Source organism: Cherax quadricarinatus, chromosome 14, assembly GCF_038502225.1.
Source record: "Cherax quadricarinatus isolate ZL_2023a chromosome 14, ASM3850222v1, whole genome shotgun sequence".
Lineage (NCBI taxonomy): Eukaryota > Metazoa > Arthropoda > Malacostraca > Decapoda > Parastacidae > Cherax > Cherax quadricarinatus.
Genome location: NC_091305.1, coordinates 5,717,583 through 5,732,456, shown reverse-complemented (window position 1 = coordinate 5,732,456; position 14,874 = coordinate 5,717,583). Strand labels below are relative to the sequence as shown.

The window sequence follows — 14,874 nt, the reverse complement described above, 5'->3', positions numbered from 1 at the left end:
AACCCAAAACAAATACTGCATATTTTTGTACAATGTACGTATACACAGTGAAACCCCGGGCATCAGCCGATGTGGATATTGGCCAAATTGGATTTAGGCCAGCAACTAGGAAATCGGCCGTATTGGATGCGTCCGCCCGCCACTCCGCCGTGTTCATGAGTCAGTCTAGCTGTGTCTCTAGGTAAGTGAGCAACACTCCGGGCATTCATCCAAATATTTCGCTATAATCCATTGTTTTTTTGTGGTTGTTTATTGAGTGCAACTGCAAAATAGGCCACCACAGGCCCAAAGAAAGTTCCTAGTGCCAGCCCTTTGGTAAAGAAAATGAGAAATGCTATAGAATGCAGTGACAAAACCTTGTCCCACTTCAGGCAAATCTTAAAGAGACACCAGAAACAGACCTCTCTAGACAGTTGTTTTGTGTGACAGGGGTGCAGTGACTCAAGCTGGTCCTAGTGCCAGTAAAAAACAAAGAAGGGAAGTAACCCCAGAGAAGGCTTTGATACCTGAAGTCCTCATGGAAGGGGAGTCCCCTTCCAAATAATAACCCCAGCTCCCTCTCCCCTCCTCACCTTCTTCAATAAAGGTATGTAATGTTCATTTATCATTAAAATTTGTGCTTTACATTAATTCTCATTGTTTTCTGTATGTAAAACTATAGTTAATCTTTAAAAAATGTATTTTTTGTTAATATTTTTGGGTGTCTGGAACAGATTAATTGTACATGTACATCTTTCTTTCAACACACCGGCCGTATCCCAACGAGGCGGGGGTGGCCCAAAAGGAAAAACGAAAGTTTCTCCTTTTATATTTAGTAATACAGTATATACAGGAGAAGGGGTTACTAGCCCCTTGCTCCTGGCATTTTAGTCGCCTCTTACAACACGCATGGCTTACAGAGAAAGAATTCTGTTCCACTTCCCCATGGAGGTAAGAGGAAATAAACAAGGACAAGAACTAGAAAGAAAACCCAGAGGGGTGTGTATATACATGCTTGTACATGTATGTGTAGTGTGACCTAAGTGTAAGTAGAAGTAGCAAGACGTACCTGAAATCTTTCATGTTTATGAGACAGAAAAATGGACACCAGCAATCCTATCATGTAAAACAATTACAGGCTTTTGTTTTACACTCACTTGGCAGGACGGTAGTACCTCCCTGGGCGGTTGCTGTCTACCAACCTACTACCTTTATATGTACATGTATATACATTAATTCTTAGGGAAATATTACTTCAGTTTTCGCCCTTTTCAGATTTAGGCCAACCTTCTGGAACAGATTACAGCTGAAATCTGGGGTTCCACTGTACAGCAGGCAGACAGTTTAAAATTTGAAGCACATTTTGTGTAGATCGTACAGTGGTCTAAGCAATAAAAAAAATACATATACAGTATATATATATATACATATGTATACATGCACAGGCATGCACACACATACAATATGGTATAAAGTATATGTATGTATGCATGCAGGCATGCACACTCGCATACAGATAAAATTAACGAACAATAAAGCACTAGCATGAATAAAACAACACAAATATTATCACACCATGTTACAACAACCAGCATCAGTTAAAAATCTCCTTAAACTGTTAATGTCAAGAATCTCCTTACTGTATGCAATGCTGTGTACACCATTCATGTTTCAATAAGATCACAGTAAACAGGTGATATCACAATATGCAGAACAACCACTGTGAAAAAAATAGTGAAATTCCAAGAGCTTTCATGACTTCTCACATTATCAAGGAACCATATAGTTCCTTGATAATGTGAAAAGTCACGAAAGCACTTAGAATTTCATTATTTTTTCACAGTGGTTGCACTAATCATGTTTATGCATAATCTACAACAATTTATATTGTTGTAAAATAAACTTATCATAGGTAATGTTGATTTAAACAAAAATGAACAATAAAACAAGCAGAAACACCAAGGACATTGATAAGTCTATAATCATTTATGAATAAACTGCTGTGGCAACATCCTGCAAAACAAGATTAACCTAAGTTGCCTGAAATGCTCATTACCAAGGACTTTCTTAACAGTTCTATACTAATGATATCAGCTAGGTCTGTAATAGTTTTATCATGTACTGTACTAGAAGAAAAAGAAGAAAAAGAAGAAAAAGAAGAAAAAGAAGAAAAAGAAGAAAAAGAAGAAAAAGAAGAAAAAGAAGAAAAAGAAGAAAAAGAAGAAAAAGAAGAAAAAGAAGAAAAAGAAGAAAAAGAAGAAAAAGAGGAAAAAGAGGAAAAAGAGGAAAAAGAGGAAAAAGAGGAAAAAGAAGAAAAAGAAGAAAAAGAAGAAAAAGAAGAAAAAGAGAAAAAAAGAAAAAAGAAAAAAAGAAAAAGAAGAGATTACAAGTAAATACAGTACTACCGGCAACAAGTAAATACCAGCAAACACATTTGATACAAAATCAGAGAAATGTTTTTTTGGGTCTGCCCAAACGGGATACACCTGTATGAGGAAATTACATGTCTATTATAAGACAAGAACACCAATAAAATATCCTTGAAAGACATGTCAGCCTGGTATGACAGCTGGGAAAATAAAATGGGTGGGTTGGACAGGGCTGTCTTAGAAGACAGTGCTCCAGAGGGTCCTGGTGTTGTCCTAGAGGACAGTGCACCAAATGGAGATAGTGGCCCTGGTGATGAAACAGGTAAAGACAATGCTATTCAATCTATCCCAACACCTGAAACCCATTCTCTTTGCTGACGACACGACTTATGTCATCTCTCACCCTAATCTTGCCACCCTCAACACCATTGTTAACCAGGAGCTGATCAAAATATCGACTTGGATGACAGCCAATAAACTTAAGCTTAACACTGACAAAACCTACTATATTATGTTTGGTAGCAGAGCAGGAGATTTATTTATTTATTTATTTATTTAGTAATTTTAGCATACATAGAGATGCACAAATTAACATTAAGATCGACAACACTCTAATTACCAGACATAATGAGGGCAAATTCCTAGGCCTATACCTTGACAACAACCTGAATTTCAGCACCCATATCCAACACATAACCAAAAAAGTATCCAAAACAGTTGGGATCCTCTCCAAGATACGATACTACATGCCGCAAAATGCCCTTCTCACACTATACCACTCACTTATTTATCCATACTTCACCTATGCTATTTGTGCTTGGGGATCAACTGCAGCAACACACCTAAAGCCAATAATAACCCAACAAAAAGCTGCAGTAAGAATAATCACTAAATCCCATCCCTGGCAACACCCCCCCCCCCACTCTTCATAGATCTAAACTTACTCCCTGTTCAGTACATCCACACTTACTACTGTGCAATCTACATCTACAGGACCTTAAACTCCAATATCAACCTTGACCTAAAATGCTTTCTTGATAGTTGTGACAGAACCCACAGGCATAACACCAGACACAAACATCTCTACGACATTCCCCATGTCCGACTAAACCTTTACAAAAATTCAATGTATGTCAAAGGCCCTAAAATCTGGAACACCCTACCCGAGAACTCTAGAACTGCAGACACATTCATCACCTTCAAAACTACCATTAGAAAACATCTTATCTCCCTGATAAACCCCATCAACTAACTACACGAATACCACCTGGTGGTTCACACTTACACTCACTCACCCATTTGACCATAAACAGAAATATTAATCTCAATCTTAAAATAATGAATCCTATGATACTCCAATACTGAAACTATGTACTGTGCCAAAACAAAAGCATTCACATTGCTAAACTCACAAACTAGTATTTAGTCACTTAGCCATAATACCAACTTACCTCATAATTTGTAATATTTTAAAATAAAGAATTAAACTAAGTCTGCCCGAAATGCCTAGCCATGCTAGGCGTTCTAGTGGTACACTCTGTAATCATTATTTAACTACATGTAAACCACACAACAACCAAATTCTGTAAATTCAACATTGTAATCTTTATAGAGAATAAACTTTGAATTTGAATTTGAGTACAGAGGTACAAAATAGCGATACTGCTGGAGACAGAACAAAAGGGGATGATGGATCAGGGAATAGTGTTGACACATTACCAGCAAAAACTGGTGGAAGCACTGATGTCCATAGAGGGGCGATAAACAGAGGGAAAACAGAAAAAAATGCACCAGCAGCAAATGCGGCCACAAAAAATCTTAGCAAACAAAATTTCAGTCTATGCAAATTCTATGCCTTGGGTATCTGCAGGCATCGTATATCTGGTAAAACAGGTGGGACATGCACCTTTGACCATCCCAAAAAATGCCGCACCCACATGACAATGGGAGGGTGCAACTCCCCTTCTGGTAACTTATTTCAACCCGAAATGTGTCACTTGTCATTCCATGAATGAAAATGCTACAACATATACTGCCAGGCACATCATCTAAAGGGGACAAGAAGGCACAGACCAGCCAGACTATGGGAAATAAAAGAGGGGAGCCATAACCTCTCCAGAGAAAGAGATTTTTTAGTGCCAGGAAGGAAAAGAGACTGGCAAGAATTGACAGAAATCTTACACAAACTGAAAACATATCTGGAGCAGAGACACAGTCATTGGCCTCCATGCCAAAACAACAAATATTAGAGCCAGCAAATAAAACCCCCTTAAAATCCATCAAACATACAGGGTCTAAAGACATCAACAAACAACAAAATTCCTTACATCAAGGGACTGCTCAAGGTGTCAAGTGCAATGTTTGCAGCTTTTACAGAGACCCACATAAAGGATCATTTTGTTAACGAAATATGGATCCTAGGTTATAACCTATTCAGATGTGACAGACAGAGTCACTCATTTGCTCAGAACTACTAAACACCTCAAATGATGTACGTAGTTGAAGTTTTGGTGGTAAAGGCTGAAAACCAAAACCTCGTCATTGTGGTGGTATACAAGCCTCTAGATGCAACTTCCCAGCAATTCCAGAAACAGCTTTTGAAAATTGACCACTGTCTGGAAAATATCCCAACTCCTGCCCCAAACCATCTTGCTACTGGGAGATTTTAACTTAAGATGCCTAAAATGGAGAAGTGTAGCAAATAACATTTTAGAAGAGATCACCCAAGGAGGCAGCTCAGATGAAAATTCACACACACACGGGCTATTAAATTTCTGCACCAAATTCACCTTAAACCAGCAAATATTAGACCCTACAAGACTAGAAAATACACTGGACCTCATCTTCACTAACATCGACAATGTGATTTGTAATATAACTATATCAAAGACAATACACTCAGATGACAACATAATAAAGGTACAGATATGTATGCACAGGGCTCCTGACTAGCAAAATGTGATCAGTTATGAGGGTGTCTTCACAAAATTCAACTTCAATAACAAAATCATACAATGGGAACAAGTCAACCATGTCCTAAATGAAACAAGCTAGGAAGAAATCCTAAATAATATGGATCCAAACCTTTGCCTAGAAAAAATAAACTCTGTGGTTCTTGAGATCTGCTCAAGGCACATTCCATTAAGAAAAAGAAATAGAAGATGTAAACTAGAAAGAGAGAGAGACTCCCTATACAGATGAAGGCAAAGAATCGCAGAGCTCCTGAGAGGGGCCAATATATCTGAAATACTAAGGGAGACATTGGTCAATGAAATAGCCAATATCGAACTTAGTTGAAGGAATCTTACAGAAGACAAGAATCGCAGAAAAACCAAAAAGCCATAAAGGAAACTGAAAAAACCCAAAATACGTCTTCTCTTATGCCAAATCTAAGGAAAAAAACCAGCATCCAGTATTGGGTCCCTGCTTAGGCAAGATGGGACATACACAGATGACAGCCAAGAACTGAGTGAGATACTAAAGTCCCATTACGACTCAGTGTTCAGCGAGCCATTACCCAGACTAAAGGTCAACAATCCAAATAAATTCTTTATGAACAAGACCCAAAATTTAGTTGTCTCAAAAATCTCCGATATTAACACCACAAATCAAATCAAATCAAATCAAAGTTTATTCTCTATAAGGATTACAATGCAGGGTTTACAGATATTGGTTATTGTGTGGTTTACATGTAGTAAAATACTAATTACAGAGGGGGCCACTAGAACACCTAGCATGGCTAGGCATTTCGGGCAAACTTAGATTAATTCTTAACCCTAAATTATAACAAATTGTGGAGTAAGTTGACTAAATACTAAAGTGACTAAATACTAAGTGACAAATACTAGTTTGTGAGTTTAGCAATGTGAATGCTTTTGTTTTGGCACAGTACATAATTTCTATATTGGAGTATCACAGGCAAACTTATGACTAGTTAGGAATCATTATTTTAAGATTATGATACATATTTCTGTGCTTATAGTCAAAGGGGTGAGTGAGTGAGTGTAAATGTGGACCACCTGGTGGTTTTTATGTAGTTAGTTGACGGGGTGTATCAAGGAGATAAAATGTTTTCTAACAGTAGTTTTGAAGGTGATGAATGTGTCTGCAGTTCTAAAGTTTTCAGGTAGGGTGTTCCAGATTTTAGGGCCTTTGACATACATTGAGTTTCTGTAAAGGTTTAGTCGGACACGGGGAATGTCGTAGAGATATTTGTGTCTAGTGTTATGCCTGTGGGTCCTGTCACAACTATCAAGAAAGCATTTTAGCTCAAGGTTAATATTCGAATTTAAGGTCCTGTAGATGTAGATTACACAGTAGTAAGTGTGGATGTTCTGAACAGTGAGTAAGTTTAGATCTATGAAGAGTGGGGGGGGGGGGTTGTTGCCAGGGATGGGAATTAGTGATTATTCTTATTGCAGCTTTTTGTTGAGTTATTATTGGCTTTAGGTGTATTGCTGCAGTTGATCCCCAAGCACAAATAGCATAGGTGAGGTATGGATAAATGAGTGAATGGTATAGTGTGAGAAGGGCAGTTTACGGCTCGTAGTATCGTATCTTGGAGAGGATCCCAACTGTTTTGGATACTTTTTTTGATTTGTGTTGGATATGGGTACTGAAATTCAGGTTGTTGTTGAGGTATAGGCCTAGGAATTTGCCCTCATTATGTCTGGCAATTAGAGTGCTGTCAATCTTAATGTTGTTGCGCAACACCTGCTCTGCTACCAAACATAATATACAGTGGACCCCCGGTTAACAATATTTTTTCACTCCAGAAGTATGTTCAGGTGCCAGTACTGACCGAATTTGTTCCCATAAGAAATATTGTGAAGTAGATTAGTCCATTTCAGACCCCCAAACATACACGTACAAACGCACTTACATAAATACACTTACATAATTGGTCGCATTCGGAGGTAATCGTTATGCAGGGGTCCACTGTAGTAGGTTTTGTCAGTGTTAAGTGTAAGTTTATTGGCTGTCATCCAAGTTGATATTTTGAGCAGCTCTGAAAAGGCAATAAATGACATGCTCATGCACTCTGCCCCAGGCCCAGACTCATGGAACTCCGTGTTCATGAAGAACTGCAAGAAGCCTCTGTCACGTGCCTTCAGCATTCTATGGAGAGGAAGCATGGACACAGAGGTCATCCTACACTCACTAAAAACAACATACATAGCCCCACTCTACAAAGGTGGCAGTAAAGCAATTGCAAAGAACTACAGACCGATAGCACTAACATCCTATATCATAAAAATCTTTGAGAGGGTTCTAAGAAGCAAGATCGCCATCCATCTAGATACCCATCAATTACACAACCAAAGGCAACACGGGTTTAGAGCAGGTCGCTCCTGTCTGTCTCAGCTACTGGACCACTATGACAAGGTCCTGGATGCTGTAGAGGATAAACAAAATATAGATGTAGTATACACAGACTTCGCAAAAGTCAAAGTGACTTGTTTCCATTTGAGGTCCTAAACTCATAGGGGTCACAAAGTGCTCGAGGAATGAGACAATCAGGTTTGATCCTAGGAAGTGGAAGGCAGCTCCAAGTCCCTAAATCAAGTGGCTTTCACAGATGTCATGAACCATGAACTTTACCCAGGTGACCTTGACCCCCTTCACTCAAAACACCACCTCTAAGTAAACAAAACGCAAAACAAACAAAAAAAAAAGCTTATAGAATGAATCAAGAAGGACTAGGATGAGCACAAGACCTTGGAGCTGAGGGGACCACAGGAGAGGACTCTTGAGGACTCAGGTAGGTAATGTTATGAGAGAGCAAGAGTCAACATCCTCCCGTCTTCAGCTTTCAAAACATCTGAGATACTGATTCCTCCTTACCACCAGCACAAATTAAATTTTCCCTCATTAAAACACTAATATTTATTACTTAAGTCTCTGTTCAGGCTGGAAAACATTTATTTAAGTTTCACATATAACTTATTTTTGTTTTACAGTGAATTCAACCTTACCGCCAGCACAAATTAATATCTCAAGATAACCCACTGAAAATTTCTACATGAGTCTATTTGCACTGGCAAATATTTATTTACCTTTCGTACATAACTTAAATTTTCTCTAATATATATATATATATATATATATATATATATATATATATATATATATATATATATATATATATATATATATATATATATATATATATATATATATATACAAATATATATATATATATATATATATATATATATATATATATATATATAGATATATATATATATATATATATATATATATATATATATATATATATATATATATATATATATATATAGGAGTGATTACTTGTACATACCTAAACATTACATGCATCCGAGTAATCTCCTTGGGAGACAACAACGATATTGTTTACCGTAGTCACCCGTGTAGACATGTGAGAAAACTTAACCACCTCTGGTCACTGCAGGTGGCCCCTCGACCCTCACAATCTTATCCATATCTATCCGAGACCAGTATAAATTGGGTAGCACCCTCAAGTACGGCGCTACTAATTAATTGTGGACTGTATAGATTATATTAGTTTAACTGAATGAAGGGGGGGGTAGGTTACACATGGATATACCCATATATATATATATATATATATATATATATATATATATATATATATATATATATATATATATATATATATATATATATATATATTGGAGTGTCCTAGGACACTTCCCTGTGGGAAGTGCCCTAGGACACTCCTCTTTCTCATCTACATCAATGACCTACCGAATGCATCACAGCTACTCAAACCCATATTATTTGCAGATGACACTACATACGTCTTCTCACACCCAAACCCAGCCATACTCGCCAACACTGTCAATGCTGAATTGCAGAAAATATCTACCTGGGTGATGACGAATAAACTTACCCTATATACTGACAAAACCTAATTCATTCAGTTTGGAACCAGAGCTGCAAATGTTCCACTTAACATAACACTGAATGGATTACCCATCACAAGACTCACAGAGGGAAAATTCCTAGGAATCCACCTAGGCAGTAGCCTCAAATTCTATACACATATATGGCAAATTTCCAAGAAAATCTCTAAGACAGTAGGCATACTATCAAAGATACGGTACTATGTTCCACAATCAGCTCTCCTGGCACTGTATCATTCACTCATCTACCTTTATCTCACATATGGAATTTGTGCATGGGGATCAACAACGTCAAATCACCTAAGGCCTCTAATAACCCAGCAAAAGGCTGCAATCAGAATGATAACAAATTCCCACTTGCAACAGCATACTCCAACTCTATTCAAAAGTCTAAATTTGCTCACCATATTATTATTATTATCACAGGGAAGTGCTAAACCCGTAGGGTTATACAACGCATGTGGGGGGGGATGGAAGGTATTCAGGCTCAATTCAGGGAACTGGAGCACAGATCCAATTCCCCAGATCAAGAGCCCCTCACCAGCATCAAGGAACCTCCCTTGAGGGGTTGCTCACCATAAAGAACATACACACTTATCCATGTGTCTACTACATACATAGAACAATACACGCAAACATAAACCCTCCACTCAAACTTCTCCTCACCAGCTTTAAAAGGACACACGACCATAACACAAGACATAGATCTCTTTTTGATGTACCCGTGTCCATATCACACTGTGTAAAAACTCCATGCACATAAAGGGCCCCAAAATCTGGAATTCGTTACCAGAACATACTAAAGTAACCAGGCCTAAAAAAATCACTTACTCGCCAAGGACTAAATGGTTAACACTCAATATTTAACATTACCAAAAATTCTCCGAATTACTTAAATCTTAAAACTTCAGGACAACATACAGTAAATTGATCATTAGTTAAAGATTAGCCGGTATTCTCCCGGCCCGGGCCTTTTCCAAGTGGTGGCCCGGCCTTGGCTCCCTCTTTAGGGAGTGTCTGAGACCTAAGTCTCCCATGGGAGGAGGCACAAGTACCTCCTCATCTTTGGGACCAATTGTCCCCAGGCCTAGCCACAAGCTAGGCCTCTCTGGTCTGCCATCCCCGCCCCAAGGGGGCAAATGGGAATGACAGTCTTATGAGCTAAAGGCTCGGGCTCAGGCACCTACCCTACCCTAGAAGGGTTAGGCATGGTGTCGATGAAAAATTGATCATCTTGTTTGTTATACATTGTAATGTGACAATTTGTACAACTATAATGATTCAATATCGAAATGTTCAAATTTCATTGTTTCAAATACTCATTTGCACTTCATTGTAAATTGTTTATGGTAGTTTTACCACTAAATTTTTCATTGCTTGTTAATTTTAAGTTAATTTTAAGCCTGCCCATAATGCTCTGCATACAAGGGGCTTTTGGCATGTACACCCAACTACTATAATTCTTGTACAACTATGTATCATGTCCAAAAAAAATATATGAATATGAATATGAATGTGAATGCATATAACCATTCTCAACTGGACATCTAAACGGACTAAGAGCACATTCTATTCCTTTCTTTTATTATTTAAAAAGGTTACACAGAATAATAGCAATCCAAAAAAGTATCCAAAACGGTTGGGATCCTCTCCAAGATACGATACTACGTGCCGCAAAATGCCCTTCTCACACTATACCACTCACTTATTTATCCATACCTCACCTATGCTATTTGTGCTTGGGGATCAACTGCAGCAACACACCTAAAGCCAATAATAACCCAACAAAAAGCTGCAGTAAGAATAATCACTAAATCCCATCCCTGGCAGCACACCCCCCCACTCTTCAAAGATCTAAACTTACTCCCAGTTCAGTACATCCACACTTACTACTGTGCAATCTATATCTACAGGGCCTTAAACTCTAATATCAACCTTGACCTAAAACGCTTTCTTGATAGTTGTGACAGAACCCACAGGCATAACACCAGACACAAATTCTGGCCACGAAATAGAGCGAAACACCAACGTCAAAGACCTGGGAGTGATTATGTCGGAGGATCTCACCTTCAAGGACCATAACATTGTATCAATCGCATCTGCTAGAAAAATGACAGGATGGATAATGAGAACCTTCAAAACTAGGGAGGCCAAGCCCATGATGACACTCTTCAGGTCACTTGTTCTATCTAGGCTGGAATATTGCTGCACTCTAACAGCACCTTTCAAGGCAGGTGAAATTGCCGACCTAGAAAATGTACAGAGAACTTTCACGGTGCGCATAACGGAGATAAAACACCTCAATTACTGGGAGCGCTTGAGGTTTCTAAACCTGTATTCCCTGGAACGCAGGAGGGAGAGATACATGATTATATACACCTGGAAAATCCTAGAGGGACTAGTACCGAACTTGCACACGAAAATCACTCACTACGAAAGCAAAAGACTTGGCAGACGATGCACCATCCCCCCAATGAAAAGCAGGGGTGTCACTAGCACGTTAAGAGACCATACAATAAGTGTCAGGGGCCCGAGACTGTTCAACTGCCTCCCAGCACACATAAGGGGGATTACCAACAGACCCCTGGCAGTCTTCAAGCTGGCACTGGACAAGCACCTAAAGTCAGTTCCTGATCAGCCGGGCTGTGGCTCGTACGTTGGTTTGCGTGCAGCCAGCAGCAACAGCCTGGTTGATCAGGCGCTGATCCACCAGGAGGCCTGGTCACAGACCGGGCCGCGGGGGCGTTGACCCCCGAAACTCTCTCCAGGTAAACTCCAGGTAAACACAAACATCTCTACGACATTCCCCGTGTCCGACTAAACCTTTACAAAAATTCAATGTATGTCAAAGGCCCTAAAATCTGGAATACCCTACCTGAGAACTCTAGAACTGCAGACACATTCATCACCTTCAAAACTACCATTAGAAAACATCTTATCTCCCTGATACACCCCGTCAACTAACTACACGAATACCACCTGATGGTTCACACTTACACTCGCTCACTCATTTGACCATAAACAGAAATATTAATCTCAGTCTTAAAATAATGAATCCTTTGATACTCCAATACTGAAACTATATACTGTGCCAAACCAAAAGCATTCACATTGCTAAACTCATAAACTAGTATTTAGTTACTTAGCTATAATACCAACTTACCTCATAATTTGTAATATTTTACAATTAAGAATAAAACTAAGTATGCCCGAAATGCCTAGCCATGCTAAGCGTTCTAGTGGTACACTCTGTAATCACAATTTTACTACATGTAAACCAAACAATAACCAAATTTCTGTAAACTCAGCATTGTAATCCTTATAGAGAATAAACTTTGAATTGAATTGAATTGAATGTGTATAGTATCCAACGAGAAACGTATTTTCACAAACTACATGACCTGTTATAAACGACTAGAAAAAGCTTGGGGCTGGTTATTATATCTTATAATTTCATAATTGACATCTCAGACACCCTCCTACTTCATATGGGAGTAGGAGGATGATGGTAGAGTGGGGCTGGCACCGACCACAATCTTAGGGTAACCGTGGCCGGTGACATATCCGCTCTGCGCTACTTTGAGAATTCTCTCCCTGCTTTAGTTGCTCTCTTGCAACATTGCATAGGTCCTGATGATGCACTGAGAAATGTGAAATTATTTGAGCTAAAGATTTCAACTCACAGAACTGTGAGAGGCTTTACGCAGTTTAAGCATTTCAGGAGTTCTGAGGCGCTTAAAACCTATCTCAATTTGTCTAGTTAGTGACTTTAGTTCTCTAGGTTTGAGGTTATCATAATATTTATGCTGTCCAATATGCTTATTTTTCCCGCCTTTCGTTTTAGTTAATTCATTAGTTTAAAAAAATGTATTGTAGTTACAAGATTATCATTAAATTTCTGGACAGTCTTCTGTTCATAATCCCTGTATTAGTTGGAGATGCGATCAGTAAGCTTAGTCTCTTGTTCCTGCTCAACTACTAACTTTCTTTTGCTTAGTTTTTCTCCAGTTAAGGTCACATTGGCTATGTTTTCGTATATAGTGGCTGTTATATGTGAATGGTCAGACATTAGATCACCAATGACGTCAAAATAATCAGTTGTATATGACAGATTAAAACCTGTGCATTTATCAAGAGTTCCTCCCTTAATGTGAGTTGACTGATTTTTACTATTATTATGGACATCATCATATGCTTCTAAAAGTGAGATTCATCTTTTTCTATTGGTATTTATGGTAAGGTTACCCAACTTTTTTGTGTCTAGCATTTAGTAACTTTATTCAAGTATACACAATACAGTTACATAGATTATCATACATAACAACATATGTGTAGAGAACCTGGGATAACCCAAAAAAGTCAAAGTGACTTATTTCCATTGGGGTTCTTTTAATACCTTATTATTATTCTATAAAGGAAATAATATCTTATTATTATACTATAAAGTAGATATACTAGGAATAAGGTAAAATGTTATTTATATTTACATGTGTGTTAGCAAAAATATAAAAAAAATGATTCTCCTGCCCATAATGCTCTGCATACAAGGGGCTTTTGGCATGTACACCCAATCACTGTATTTCTTTGTACAACTATGTATCATGTTCAATTAGAAAATAAATAAATTTGTCGCCACATTCATTAGGTACCTTTTGGCACTGTTCTTGAACTGGTTCATGCTATGACTGGCTTTGACATGTACAGGCAATCTGTTCCATTCCTTTATTGCTGTACAATAAAAGGTATTTGAAACCTGGACACTGACTGTGGGTACTACTGTACAATACTACTGTACAAAGTTGTGTTCTCTCTCCCTACTTGACAAAATTGGCAGCAAGATATTCTGGACAATGTTGGTGTACAATTGTATAAATTTGATTAAACTTGAATTGTTTTACTTTGTCTTCAACATTCAGCCTATCTAATTGTTGTAATTTATCCTGGCCTACATGTTCTCTTGGACTCAGGTCCAGGATAAATCTTACCATCTTGTTCTGGGTGATTTGCAGTCTATCTTTCAGTTTTTTTGTCAGGGCAAAGTACCATGAAGAGCAAGTTAGTTTTAGTTTAATATGTTTATTATGCACCCCATACCCATCCTGTGGGCGGTAGTCAAAAGATTACAGAGGTACATAATTGGTCCAGGGACTGGACTCCAAAGTTTTGATAGCTGAGCAAGTTACAGAGGTAATGAACTCACAATTTACAAAGGTAATGAACTCACAATTTACAAAGGTAATGAACTCACAATTTACAAAGGTAATGAACTCCAGGTAAGTCTGGTCACAATCATGACAAGTTACAAAGGTATTTACAGATTACAGAGGTACGTAATGGGTCCAGGGACTGGGCCCCCAAAGTTTTGATAGCTGAACTAGGTACAAAGGTAATGAGCTCACAAGTTACAAAGGTAATGAATTCTGTAGAATGGTTACTTACGTTTATACTTTGGCTACAATCATGAACAAATTATAGAGTAATGAGCAATTCACACTTCCACACCCGGTCACAACTGTAATGAGTTATTGGTGCAAATATTGATTGTTGAGTCACACACACCACACACACACACACACACACACACACACACACACACACACACACACACACACACACAC

At 38.3% G+C, this 14,874-nt stretch overlaps 1 protein-coding gene across 4 annotated transcripts in view; it reads right to left on the bottom strand.

Annotated features, from left to right (window-relative positions):
- Positions 1-8,284, bottom strand: part of phtf (putative homeodomain transcription factor) — a 134,254-nt gene extending 125,970 nt beyond the window's left edge. For 2 of the 4 annotated variants that reach the window (XM_070084800.1, XM_070084801.1), the window contains exon 1: positions 8,066-8,281. The gene's annotated coding sequence lies outside the window, so the exon portion shown is untranslated. Of the gene's footprint in view, positions 1-8,065 lie in introns of all 4 variants that reach the window. The other 2 variants (XM_070084802.1, XM_070084799.1) reach the window with 2 other exon arrangements.
- Positions 8,285-14,874: the final 6,590 nt, after the last annotated feature.